Genomic DNA, 14,039 nt, shown 5'->3' with positions numbered 1-14,039 from the left:
TGTCAGGCAAAACTTGTTGCAATAGTTGAACGAAGGCGTCACACACTTTTATGGATCCCTTGCCTCCATAAAAACACCCATGTGAGGGAAAAAATGAGGTGGTGCGGAGGTCGAGGCACGAGGGAAGCAGGGATGTTTTACAGCAAAGTAACGCGTACGTGCAGCGTACACTGCTTTTTAGCTCTAGCCAAGTTATTTTATACTCCAATGCCAGAGCTATTTTGTTAATATATGAATTTAAAAGAGGTGCCCCGGCAATGGCATCTGCAAGTGTCCATCAGAAGAGTCCCTCAAGAGGCAGGACTCCTGTATCAGAAAAGGACTGTTTGTGCCATGCAGGCTTTAAAATAAAAGGCAAGAGTGCAACTGGCTTTGCAGGAGAAAGCAATAAAGATCGCACGCAGGCATCTTGGGGCAGGAAAGGAGAGCAATTGTGTGGCAAGAACACATTTTCTTATTTAACAGTATTCAAAATAAACTGCACATTTGCACAAAATGATCTGTACAGTCCTCTAAATATACAAATAGACAATGATGGCGGACGAGGACAGCCGACCCTTATAGTGCACCCATTCCCCGACTTCTTGTAGCATGGTACATACGTAAGCTTTTTCCTTACTCTTACATTCTAACTAAAGTGACGATATTTCAAAATCAAATCTGCAGCAGCAAATAACAGTGGCAATGGCACGTTCTAAGGTACCACATGGGTGTTAATATTGCCTTATTATTTTTTGCGAATTTCAACCTTTCTATCTTACCTTTACCACTTCACATTGTGCTTAGTTAGAACACTGCCAGCTCCAGCAAGCAGATTTCGCACATAATGACGAATGTACAGTATGCCCAGCATTGCACGGCATTCCCTCTTGCCCACTTAGCAAATCATTGCTAGTTAACCTTATGGCCGCCTTGCACATAGTTGCAGGCCTCCACTTCATGACTACTTATTATTATTTTCACAAAACCAATTTTTACCTGCCATCTCCCAGCAGGATTAACCTTCTATCGCTAATGCTAGAAAGAAAGCAGACTTATGTCAGGACTGAGGGGCAGACAGCTTTCAGAGCAGTGTCCGCTACTGGGCGTAGTGAACGGAACTCACACCTGCGGCCCACTAAACAAAAAGCAGACTGTTCTATGTTTGGAGCCTGTGCCAGCAGCTCCATCTGGCAAAATCGTTATGGTGCACACATACATTGTCGCATCAACGGGACAATGATCCACTTTGCACTGGTCTAAATGTTGAGTTGCGAAATAGTTGTTTTGCACTGGCCCACTATGTATGTGGACAGATGGAACCACCAGCACAATTTCTGCCTGTTTACTGGCATCAAGACTGCACACATTGGATCATTGCACATGCATGTGTAATTGTAGACACAGCACAATGAAAATAAATTGCAGACTGCACCCTGAACGCAAGCACAATGCATTGTACCCAACAAAAGCGCAACTTTCGTTCATTTCGCCAGCGACAACATTCAGGAATATCCTTTCATTGTGCCAGGGTTAAGGCAAGGTTACAGCGGGCAAATGCGCTGGGTTTAAGAGCAGCCATTCACTAGTGACAAACAACAAGTAGTCCCAAGGGCACATTTCTGTCAACCGCTTTATACTCCGTTTTCACAAGAAATTGCACATAACATGCCATGAAAGCTCACGTATGATGTCCTGATAAGTCAAGACATGCCACATCATGAAATGATATACCAAGATATGTCCTGGTATATGTCATGGTATCTTAGGCTATGATATGTATCCTTGAACTCTAGACTAAATTAGCGCCCTGAAACCCTTAGAAAGCAGTAGAGTGCATTAGCCACAGACTCCTTGGGTGTTAGCTAGCATTTACGCTGTGTGATGATTTGCACGTTTCAGTGAAGCAGGCGGATTCTCTCTGCAATCTTAGCCATGTTTGCAGTCATGAGGTCCCCCATGCAGCACAGGCATCCTCATCCTGCAGGTCACCATTACCAATTGGAAAAATAGAGGAGGAAGTGTGGCGCCTGAGATACACTACGAGGAGCGCAGGCAAGAAGAGAGGAAAACAGACCAGCTGTCGTGTTGCTTTCAAGCCTGAGACAGACCTGGCAGATGTAGTGGAGTCCCCCAGGTCTTACATAACTCCTGGCGAGACAGAGGACTACCGTGAGGAATCCATATATCTTGTCACTTCTGCCCAAGGGTGAGCCCCTTCCCATGAGGACTGAGAGGTGAGGCTGCAAAACAAATAGTTTGATTGGGAGTGGGAGATCTCATGGGGAGAGTCTCCCACTCTGGGGATAGGGCCCGTTGGCAAGATTGTATGCAGTACACCAACACTGACCTCCTGGCAATAGGGACCCAGCCTTTGGTATAAGTGGGTTGGTAGTGTGGTTGAGTAGCCAGGCTTATCTCAAGAGGGGTCAATGTGAGCTGTAGGGGAGTTGCACAGAGATTCACAGTGACAAATATTCAATCAAACTCTTACACAAGGTTTCTTAATTAAACAATTATTAATTTATCAGTCAGTTTGAATAAGCCTTCTTCAGAAAGGAACAATATAAAGCAACAAATACATTCCAATAATACACACTCTTAGTTTTCTAAATCAGCAAATGCCCATTTGGGATAACCTACAGACACTACCTACACCCTCAGGTGACTTCAATAGTTAGGGTGCTGTTGACATTAATATATCACTGTTGCATTTAGAATATCCTTGAGGAGTGTTCAAGAAAGGAGATTTCAGAATAAAATAAGTATTCACACAGTTACCCGTAAGCAGGTAAGTACATTTGAAATAACCCCCAATGCAAAGTCAGTTAACCCTTTCCTGGAAGGAAGGCAAAACCCATAGCAAGGGAGAGAAGAGTCATTCAGAGAGCCAGGCCAGCCAATGTTAATTTAGCAAAAGTCAAGGTGAACTGAAGCACTTCTTGCAGGTAAGTAGAAAGTCTTTCACAATGTTTAAAAAGTCTTTGTAGAAGAGAAGACATCAAAGTAGGGCCACAAGCTGATTAGGCTTGTGCGGTAGAGAAGCTGCAAGAAACTCTACAAGAGCAACAGACGTCTCCAACAATAAAGGCCGCACAACAAGAGGTAAGTTCTCAGACTTTACAATTCCTTTAGGATGAAGAAAAGTGCAGCAGGTGACTTTGGTTCCTGTACAGCTCTGCAGATCCTGGGGTTCCTGGGCCTCAGTCGTGGGCACAAGAGGGAGGACATCTAGGGACCCCTGCACTGTAATGGGACAGTCACCAACCGCAACCGGCAATCTTCAAACGAGTGGCACCTCGGTGTTTCAGCTCCTCGCGTGTACCGCAAATAACATCACTGTGGTTCCTGGCTGTCGAGATGGATTTTCCTTACATCTGGGGTCCAGCACTCTATTAAGGTGGCTCAGGCTCAGTCAGCCCTGCTTCCTGGGAGTCCAGAAAATCTTCCTGGCGCTCTTGGCCAGCTTAAAAACAATGCACACAATCTGGTGTTCCTCTCCCTGGCTATTCGGTTCCAGCAGCAACAGCAGTGGAATTTCAACCAGCTCCGAGAGGATGTCCAGGTGGCTTGCTTTGGAGTGGATTGGTTCCACCAACATAAAGGGAGAAGTCGTCCTTGCAGGGGCTCCATGAATTTGGGGTTTCAGCACAGCAGGGCTTCATCGGGCAAACCAATGGTCCATGGTCCAATGCAGTAGGCGTCCTCTTCTTCAGATTCCTCCGTCCTGTGGTCGACTGCCTTCCAAGCCAAAAAACTTCACCTTTTATGCAGGTTTCTCCCATTCGTTCCAGCCTGTCAGTCCCCCAGCAGGGTGGCTGCCCTTGCCAGACAGCAAGCCGGCCAATCACAAGAGTGCATTCCGGTCTCATATGAGAATAAGCACAGGGAGTTTCGGGCACCTCCCTCACTTTCTGCCCCCGCCAGACACCCTGGATTCACTCATGAATCTCTGCCAAAGGCAAAATTAACAAAGGGACCAAACATGGTTTGGGGCGCAGAGTAAATCTCAAGAAGGACCTTTCCACAAAGAAATGGCGAAAAAAGACGACCAGGGACATTTTGACAAAATGGGCACCCATGGGTGCCTTACCGTGGCTGTGAACACAGCCCGTGGTAAAAACACAAAATGGTAGTTAAAAGTAAACCACTGTCACCAGCCATTCATTGAGGAAAGGGTTAGATAAAAATGTTACATGAGAAGCTAGACAAAGGGGATACTAAGTAACCCCTCCAGCACCCTATAGAGTCTCACTCTCTCCAGGTTAAAAATTCAAGTCCTCAAAATCCAGCAAAGTTGCTGGGTGTCTCTAAGGTAGAGCGGAATTAGCCCATTTCTAAGAATTCTCCCTAACAGGCACAGACATCTAAGGAGAACGTGGTATGATCCCCTCCCAATCACCGCTCCTCAACCTACACCTATGGTACACCCCAGTAATATACCCATCCACCCCATGTAGCTGTGGAGGACAGGTGACATAAGATCCACTGAGACGAAGAGCCCAGACTACCAGAGTAAGATTTGCATCACAGACTGGGACAGGAGGAGGTGTGGAACTATTAAGATCACTACCAAACGTAGGTGAGCACATTCAAGCCCTTCACTAAGGGCCACTACTAATACCAACATAAAAACACAAGACTAGGGAGTTCTTCAAGCCATCCCTGGATGAAGCGAGGACCGAGTGGCGATTCGGCGCCGATTGAATATAGGGCTGCAGATCGGGACGCTGTCAGCGGGAAGCAGGCGTCTCTACTGTGACCAACATGAAAGGACCTATGCGGAGGCTGGTAGAACAGCCACATTAGAGAAAGCAAGAGGGACTGCGTGGCCCAGAGCGGGCGTGCACGCTGGAGGAAGCCAGCATCTGTGGAGCCGCCGACCAAAGGAAGAAGTATGCAAAGGCAGCGTGAAGCCCAAGAACAAGTCCCAGGATAGACCGGAGCCCACCAAGACGTTCCATAAAGATATGGAGGAAACCGGGACGGCTGGTGAGGACCAAAGGGAGTGTTGGCACTTAAGGGGAAGTGTAGGAGAAACCCAACTTGAGAATAGGGGTAGTAAAAGACCCCCAGAGAATGAGAGAAATAGTGTGATTGGTAAAGGGAGGAACTCCCAAAGAGGGGACAGTACACAGCCCCACAACATGAGAGTCAAAAAGAATTTATAAATCATCTCCTTTGTGACAGTACTTGGCAGGCAAGTGAATCAGGTCTGTTCAAAGAGCTGGATAGAGAAATACGCAAGGCAATGCTCTGCTATCCACTCAGCATGAGAGCACCTCCACAGTGCTTCCCCCCCCCCACCTTGAACAGTGCGTCTACCCAGCTTAGAATCCTGCTTTTCAGCAGCAATCCATCAAGGAGCTCTGAGGAAGGGACTTTGAGGGAAGACTTCTGTTGCTGGGTCTCATGCACCCAGGTGCTGTAAGTCATGCTGTGCATCCTCGTCGTTAGCCTGGGACCTTACGGCACCACTGTCCACTACCAGGAGGTAGATTCCTGGTTGAGCCTGTGCCCCATGGCTCTTTGCCAGTTTCCCTGCAAACCCTGTGCAATGTCACTTCAACTACTGTTCCTGAGGTGTCCTGAGAGTTGTTGCAGAAGCTTCCTTCAGCTTCATCCAGGTGAAGATCCATTTCTGAAAAGTTGATGGCGGTGACAAACTGCTGAATAACCAAACCCTACTGCCATAGTTGGCTTCCGAAGTAAACTCGGCTTCTGCAACCCCAATGACCTACAGTGCCAGAACCGACAATGAGCCAAGTTGCCCAAACAGTCCTAACTTACCTAGGGCTATTGCTCTTGATTGGCGTTCAATTGGAAAAGTGGATCCTGGACAGCCTGTCTGAAGTCCCTCAGGATGACGGGGATAGAGAAGTTGACCCAACACTACTCTTGTAATATTTCAAAGTCAGATTCCCAATTTAATGTACTGACACTTCTTATTACAACTTTGTTCTACATAGCTTCCTATGTGCGAACTTTGAAATACTTTTCAACACCTCCTCCCCCACCACAAGCCATCACCCCAGTTAGCCAAAGCCCACCCACTTACCTTGAACATGGTGCCTTAGAAGATTACAAAGCCTACATTTTACCGTTTAACATAATTTACAAAAGGGACAGACTGTCCAGAATGGCCAATGGGGCACTTTTCAGTCACCCACGGCCACTATGGATGACGCAAGACAACTCAGTGAAAAGGTTGTGCATGGGTTACAATTGATAATTTTCAGTACACCACGTGCATGCCTAATCTGCAATGGAAGGCCGCGTGTGTTTTGCTTTGCAAGCCTTGCACGGCAACTGGGAATGCAGGATAGGGTACTTCAGGGTTTAATGTACGAACGGGGGAGGGGCGCCGAGTACGCAGGTGCTCTGGTGCCCGGGCACCCACCACCAGAATGAAGTTGGGGCTGAATGAACCCCCCCCCACGCCTCCCGCACCTCCCAGTCGGAGAGAAGAGACGCAGTATGGATGGCCCTTTATTCCATCCATACTGGGTCTCTCTCTGGCGGCCCGGGTAAAAGCAGGGTAAAAAATTATGCTTAAAAATTGAGGGACGGATGCAAAGCAAGATGCTCTTGTTTTGCATCTGCCCCTCAATTTCGAAAAATCGTTTTGGTTTGGGTATACTTCTACATCTGTCCACCCCTCTTGTAAAGAGGGGTGGACAGATGTAGAGGTAGACCCAACCGAAAACGATTTTTAGAAATGGAGGCACATATGCAAAGCAAGTGTCACTCAATTTCTAAAACTATTTTTGGGTTGGACCCATCTTGCATTGCATCTGCAGAGGGAGGTGGCAGGGAGAGGGCAAATGAGACTGTTTGCATGTCTCTGAGTGTGTACCTGGTGAGGGTGAATGCTATGGGCGGGGAACAGAGGCGTTGAGGGAGGTAACTCCCCTGAATTCTAAAGAAGGTGACAGGGCGGGAGTGTGGGGTGAGGTGGGATCACTTTGTTGGAGGGGAGGGGGGTTTAGTGGAGTGGGGGGTAGTAGAATGTGATAATTCAGCCTTTTGAAGACCACACAAATCGGCCGAAATAAATCTGTCTTTTTTGTATTCGTTCTTCAAAATGCAGAATTATCACATAGAACCCAGAATGGACCTTGCAATACTGTTGACCTTGTTCAGTTTAATAACATTCAATGGGACAGTACTTGCAGGGCCTAATAGTGCAGAGCTAATGGGCTTCTATATTTTTAAAGAGACAGTAACAGCACTTCTCAGCAGGGCTGTGTAATCTATTTTCTATTAGAGCTGCCATATTTGAAATGGGACAATGCTGGTACTCCTCAGTTAACTCGCTAAACAGGGCTTCTAGAATTTTAATACTATGCTTTTGTTGAGGCAATGCCAATTCATCTTAGTGGGGCTGCTATAGTTTTGATGGGTCAAGATCAGCACTTCTCAGTTGAGCTGCTACACGCTTATTGACAAGGCCCCAGCACGTCTCAGCAGATTTATTTATTTTAATTGGTTATTATAATACCCAGAGGTTTCTAAGCGCGGACCGAGGGATCGAACCTGTGTTGCGCGGACTGAGGGATCGAACCTGTGCTGCTCCATGACATCTTGCTCGCAAGGCGAGCATGTTGCCCCTGAGCTATCCTCCCGAGACTGAGGATCTGAAGTACATTTAATGATACAGAACCAGAACTATTGAGCAAGACTAACATTTTATCATCATCATAATAACTCAACAATGTTGTGGTTATACAAGAGCTAATATATTTAAAGGGATGGAATTACTCAATGTATCAGCACTATTCAATAACCCAAAGGGCTTAAGCATAGTTAATGTGAAAATACTACACTACTCACCATTGGGACAGTACTGCCACTTCTCAGAGGCGTCTACATCCTTTATGGGGCAGCACTGATCCAGCCTACTGGACAGCTGCACTTTTAATGGCACTTCTCAGTAGGACTACTATACTTCAATAGGAAATTAGCAACAGTACCCCGGAGGGAATTGCATACTCTTGATGCCACCGAAGCAGCACTTCCACCCACCACAGCTGCTTTAACGGCACAGTGTGTGTACTTCTCAGCCACTCTGCTTTACATTTAAACAGACCCAAATTGTCATTTCTTAGCAGGACTGCAACACTATAACATTGTGTCCTGTATGTTGAGTGCTTCTTCACCACCAATGTGGGTTCATGGCACTCTCCCAGTTTCTAAATAGTTGATCTTGCTACATTCAATTGGCAACGGGCATGTCCCGAGCTGACTGCTGTCCAGGACTGCACGCCAATTGGTCTCCAGAGAAAACCAACAGCATTAAAGACCTACATGGAAGTCAACAAGATGGAGATCAACACCAAGAAAACAGAGATCCTAGTGTTAAAAAATCTTCAAGGCTCCGGCAGCCAAAAAGCGGCCCGTAAATTTCGATGGAAGATGGGCAACGATGCCGGAGTCGTCTCAGACACCAAATACTTTAGCGCAAGCATATGCGATGAACCCATGGTGAAAAAGCTAGTGGCCATATGTAACCAGCTCACAGCACAAGCGGCAAAAATCAATGCAAAATATGGCAAGTTTTCAATGGTGCCAGTGGTACGTTTCTACAGAAATAAAATCATACCGACTAACATATGGAGCAGAAACCATGTTTGGAATTAATTGTGAATTCTGGACAAGATGTGATGAGACCAACGACCATTGATTGTCAAATCGTTGGCATGAGCCCCCCACCCCATGAGTGAGGCGTCCGTCACTACTGTGATCTCCGGCCATTGTTGCCAAAAAGGTTCTCCTTTTAGGATGTTCTCTGTACAGGACCACCATAGAAGATCTTCTCGGACCTTGTTCGGAATCTGAAGAAGGTCCGTCATTTGACCCGAGAATTGGGACCACTGAGTCTTTAGAGCCCACTGAAGGGATCTCATCCTCAAGCGTGTCTCTGGCACCAGGAAGATGCAGGATGCCATGAGGCCGAGCAACCTTAAAAAGTCATAAGCCTGGAGATTTTGGGCATTTTGGAATGTGGAAACCATCTGAAGAATGTCTTGAGCCCTCGACTTGGGAGGCAAGCTCTTTCCCAAGGATGTGTCTAATACAGCTCCTATGTACTGAAGCTGTTGGGAAGGTGTCATTTGCGAGTTCTTGAAATTGAGGGAGAAGCCCAGTCTGTGGAGGAAGTGGGAGGTGACTTTCAGATGATCCAGTGTTTGCTCGGCAGAACGCGCCCTGATCAACCAATCGTCCAGGTAGGGGTAGACATGAATCCCCCCCCTCTCCTAAGGTGCGCTGCCACCACTACCATTAACTTGGTGAAGACCCTCGGGCGGAGGTCAATCCGAATGGCAGGACTCGAAACTGATAGTGTGAGTCGCCAACTACAAACCTCAGGTATTTTCTGTGCTTGAGATGAATCGGCAAATGAAAATAAGCATCCTGGAGGTCCAATGACACCAACCAGTCCTGAAGTTGAAGGGCCTGAAAGATCTCAGAAAGGGTAACCATCTTGAACGTGTCCTTCCTGAGGAACTTGTTCAAGTTTCTTAAGTCCAAGATGGGTCTCAGTCCTCCGTCCTTTTTGGGGATCAAAATACGGGGAGTACCATCCCTTGTTCCTCTCCGCTGCAGGTACTGGTTCTATAGCACCTTTCTCCAGTAGGGTTAGAACTTCCTGCTGTAGGAGCGGGTTCGAAGACGTCAACGTGTGTCTCTGGTGGATTGCTTTGAGGTTGCGTTAGAAAAGGAAGGCAGTAGCCTTGGGCTATTATTTCTAGAGCCCAAACATCTGAAGTAATGGCTCGCCATTCTTGCAGATGCTGTGACAGTCTGCCTCCTACAGGTGTTTTGTGATGCAAGTCCTCAAAGTGGTTTTGTGGCGGTTGTTGCAGCCGCTGATGGCAGAGAGGCTGAAGCTGGTGCTGGCTTTGCACGTTTTACTTGTCCACCGCGAGTGGCCTTTTTCTGGCCCCTTTGACTGCCCATTCCTCTCGCCTTTCCATATGAGGAGTAGTAACGATAGGATCGTCCCCTCCACGATTGTCCTTGCGCACGAAAAGGCTGAGGTGCCCAATAGCAGCTCCTAAAGATTTGGCAGCTGCTTTTGAGGTCTGCAACCTCTCAAGGCTCTCGTCAGCCTTGTTGCCAAAAAGGTGAGACCCGTCAAAAGGCATGTTCAGAAGGCGGTTCTGTACGTCCGGTGCAAAATCAGACTTCCGCAACCACACAAATCTGCGCATTACTGTGCTAGTGCCCATGGACCTGCTTACACTATCCGCAGTGTCCAATCCAGATTGAAGGGATTCCTGCATGGCTTCCTTTTCATCTCCAACGATGGCTAGGAACCCTTCCCTTTCTTCCCCTTCTGGTATGTGCTCCGCCGCCATTGCGAGGCACATGTGGAGTTGGCCGATTTTAAAGCCATACTCCCAGCTGAAAATACCTTCCGTGCCCAGCCATCCACACGCTTATCGTCCCTGTCTGGAGGGATAGAAGGGTACGCAAGTTTGTTAGAAGCTGTGGCTGCCTGTATGACCAGAGTCTCGGGAGTTGGACGTTTTGACAGATAGCCGGGGTCGCTACTGGCTGGGTGGTATTTTGAGGTGAGGGATTTATTTACCAGAGGAATAGAATTCAGAGTTTCCCAATTCTTGGCCACCCTATCTTGCAAGGCTACATGAAAGGGTAATACTGGGTCTTCGGTGGGACCATGGTCCAATATATCTGTTAAATCATCCTGGATGAATTGGACTGGTGGTCTAGCCCATCCCAAGTAATCTACTACCTTCGTCATTAATTGACTGTATGATGGACTGGCATGCTCTCCTGGTTCTGGTCTGCCAAAGTCATTCTAGGGAGATGTGTCAATGCCACTTGCATTGTGTAAAGATTCCACCAAATCCCTCATTCTGCTTTCTTCGGAGATCAAGCATTCTGGGACATTTGGGGTGCCATATTCTAGCCCAAAAGGTACATTTTCCTCATCAGATTTCTCCTGTTCCTCAAAAATTGAGGTCAGGAACTTGAAAAACTCCTTCCTGGGGAGAGGCATGAAAACCTTCTCTGGGAGAGGAGGAGGAAGAGGTGTATTACAGGGCTCTGAGGATATTACAGGTTTTGTAACCTTATCCTTCTCTTTTTCTGGCTGTCCTGGCTTGGCTGGAGCCTTTGTCGCCGAGGGCTTCGGCGTCGATAAGGGCGTCAACTACTTAGTGGTCGTCGACAGGGTCTGCTTCGAGGGCGTCGAGGCGGTCTTTGAAGATTTTCCCTTCGCAGTGTGATGGGTCTCAGATGGCGGTGACCTCAACGGTCGACTCGACTCGAGCGTTTTTCGCTCGGCGTCCTGGAAGGTTCCCTAGCCTTCCTTTTTCGATCACCCGGGCTCGAGAGCGCGCGAGTGTCGGAGCGATGACGCTCCCGGCCGACTTCCGAAGACGGCGCGGACCGAGGCTTCGCTTTCTCAAACACCTCCATCATTTTGACCCTGAATGCTTCCCACTCTTCGGAAGACTAGTGTTTCGTGGGGCATTTCTTCCTTTTCGGAGACTCGTCTGACGATGAGGTGGAGGGAGACCTGTGGGGTCGTTACTTCGTTTTTTTTTACGAAGACGACGAGCGATGGGAATCGCTTCAGGACCTAGATCGATGCCTTTCGCGTCGAGGAGATTTCTCCTCATGGGATCTCGACTCGACGCTAGAGGCTTTACAATCGGTTTTTCAACCTACCTGTAGCTTTCCTCTCCTTTCTCGCAAGGCCTTCCCCGTCATCGCCTGATACTTTGTACAGGCCTCCATGTCATGGCCTTCTCCAAGGCACCACAAACACTCTCGGTGCGGGTCTGTGGTCAACATTTTTGAGCCGCACGACTTGCACTTTTTGAATCCCAATCACGGGGTCGTGGTCGGCGTCGATGACTAGGACATATTTTGTTTGTATTATATATTATTCTTCACAGAACTCGAGGCGCGCCGAATGTCCGAAGCAACGTATACTGTGGAAAAACTGAACTGAGGCCAACGGGCGCCGAGCGTGCTACTTCTATACCCGATGACGTCACCCTCGACGGAGGCCTTCCAGGGACCATCGACTCAACGACATCGACGCACGGCGCACTCTGGCGAAAAAATTTCCGAAGAGTAGCAAAGCTGGATGGAATACATCTAAGATGAGGAATACGTTGGAGGAGGACACAATCCACTCGAAATGGTCATTTCTCTAAAGAACATTATATAGAAGGGTACCCATAAACATGGAATGCATTGACCCACTCACATTTATCAAAGGTAACCGAATGCATGGCAGCCAGCAGACATTGATTTAATAGCAATAAAACAAGGTTGCTCGGTTTTGGAACAGGCTAGAAAGAGCACAAAGAGTTTGTCAAATTCCATTTCATTTCACTGGGAGAAAAAAATGATCCCACCAGAGGAAAAAAAAGGTCTTACAATGGTTTCCGACCAGCACAAAAAAAAAAGGTGCATTAGAGTGTTGCATTTCAAATGCCTCAGATGGCACTTTCAGGAATTTAGTTGTCAATTCAATGGTCATCACAAACCACCTTATTAAAATGTTTATTCTGTTTTGCCTACTACTAGTTTGAGGATTTCAGCGCTACCATGGTGTAGTCTCACCTCTGCATGACGAGTGCTCTACAGGCTGCCTCGACAGGCAGACCGTTTTTCACGTTAATATGCTTGGCAAACAAACCATTGCTATATATCATGGGGACAAGGTAAGCTTTTGACATCCTCCTGTGCTCCAGCTGCACACAGAACTATCACTGGCAATCTATGTGCAGCACACAAAGACAATTGCCACCATCTCAAGCATTGATGAGGTGCAAGCCATACCGTTTACCCGACATATGCTTTCTCTATTAAGAAGTCTAAAATATAGTCTTGATATTCTGGCCAAACCTGGTTTACATTACCCCCACTATGCCATCAATTTGCCTTTCAGGGATTCTGTGCATGCACACTTCAGGCTCAGACCCTCATACTTGAACAGTGCTAACATTACCCTAAGGAAGAGCAAAATTGCAATATCATGATTTCCCTGCAAAGGATTATAGTTCTGAAAATGCTCTTGGTGCTACTGTTAGGAGGGTTTTTCCTATAGGGACTCTGGTGAGCCTTCTGGATGAATCCACCAAGATTCCAGAGGGTTTTACACACAACAAGCTAGGCCAGACTCTCCAATTGGTAGCATGGCAAAGCAGTCTAGGTGGCCTTAATCGACCTAGGCATGCTATAAACCACAAGTAAAAAGCAGGGAATGTCCACACTGTCAATTATAAATAAAAACAAGAAAAAAAGGGGGTTTCTTCTATATAAAGGCTGAGCAACATCGGTATGTGCAAACCCTTCATCAACATTAGCACATATCAAAACAGGGTTCCCCCAGCATGGAGGGGGCATCTATATAAATGTATGTACATTTAAGCAGCACGGCCAACATACTTCATAGAATAATCCCCAAATTGAATATTCCTAGGCACTAGGCCTGAGAATATTTCAGGAAAGTTAGGTTTAACACATTAAAAACAATCAGGATTTATTGGCGTGTAACTTTGTTTCAAGTCACCACAAGAGAGCAAGGGAAAAGGTTAACAATTATGCAGTTGCGCTCCACCTTTCATTCTTAACAGGTGCGTAATTCTTCTATTGTTATGAAAGCCTGAAAACAGGTAACCAAGGATAGAGGAGACGGGGATACAGACAGCAGTTGCACGATACATTCACAGACAGTTCATCTTTTCCATCAGCCACCAACTCTGCTGTAGTAATTACAGTTAGTATTGTACTTAACAAAATCATGCATGTCCAGAGTCACTCTTAAAGTATAGCACAATCGTAGGGCACCTAGAGGTATCGGAAGAAAAAATAGAGTAGACCCCGAGCCCAGCGCCCCAAAGCAAAGGGATAGCCGAGACCAGTGGACCCCCCGAGAACTAACGCAAACAGTATACGGCAACAGTTCAGCCACAGTGGAGGATGTAGTGTCCCAAGGTGGTGTCCGGTTTCGAAGACCTGCGCTCAGTGAACAAAGGCAGTCCACAGCCTTCCGAAGAGCCGCAGCCGAGACA

At 47.1% G+C, this 14,039-nt stretch overlaps 1 protein-coding gene across 2 annotated transcripts in view; it reads right to left on the bottom strand.

Annotated features, from left to right (window-relative positions):
* Window positions 1–14,039, bottom strand: part of ANKRD28 (ankyrin repeat domain 28) — a 1,823,421-nt gene that overhangs the window by 1,031,875 nt on the left and 777,507 nt on the right. The window lies entirely within an intron of this gene.

Source organism: Ambystoma mexicanum, chromosome 2q, assembly GCF_040938575.1.
Source record: "Ambystoma mexicanum isolate Mex_15411 chromosome 2q, UKY_AmexF1_1, whole genome shotgun sequence".
NCBI lineage: Eukaryota > Metazoa > Chordata > Amphibia > Caudata > Ambystomatidae > Ambystoma > Ambystoma mexicanum.
The sequence above is the reverse complement of the archived record's forward strand: the minus strand, read 5'-3'. Positions and strand labels throughout refer to the sequence as shown.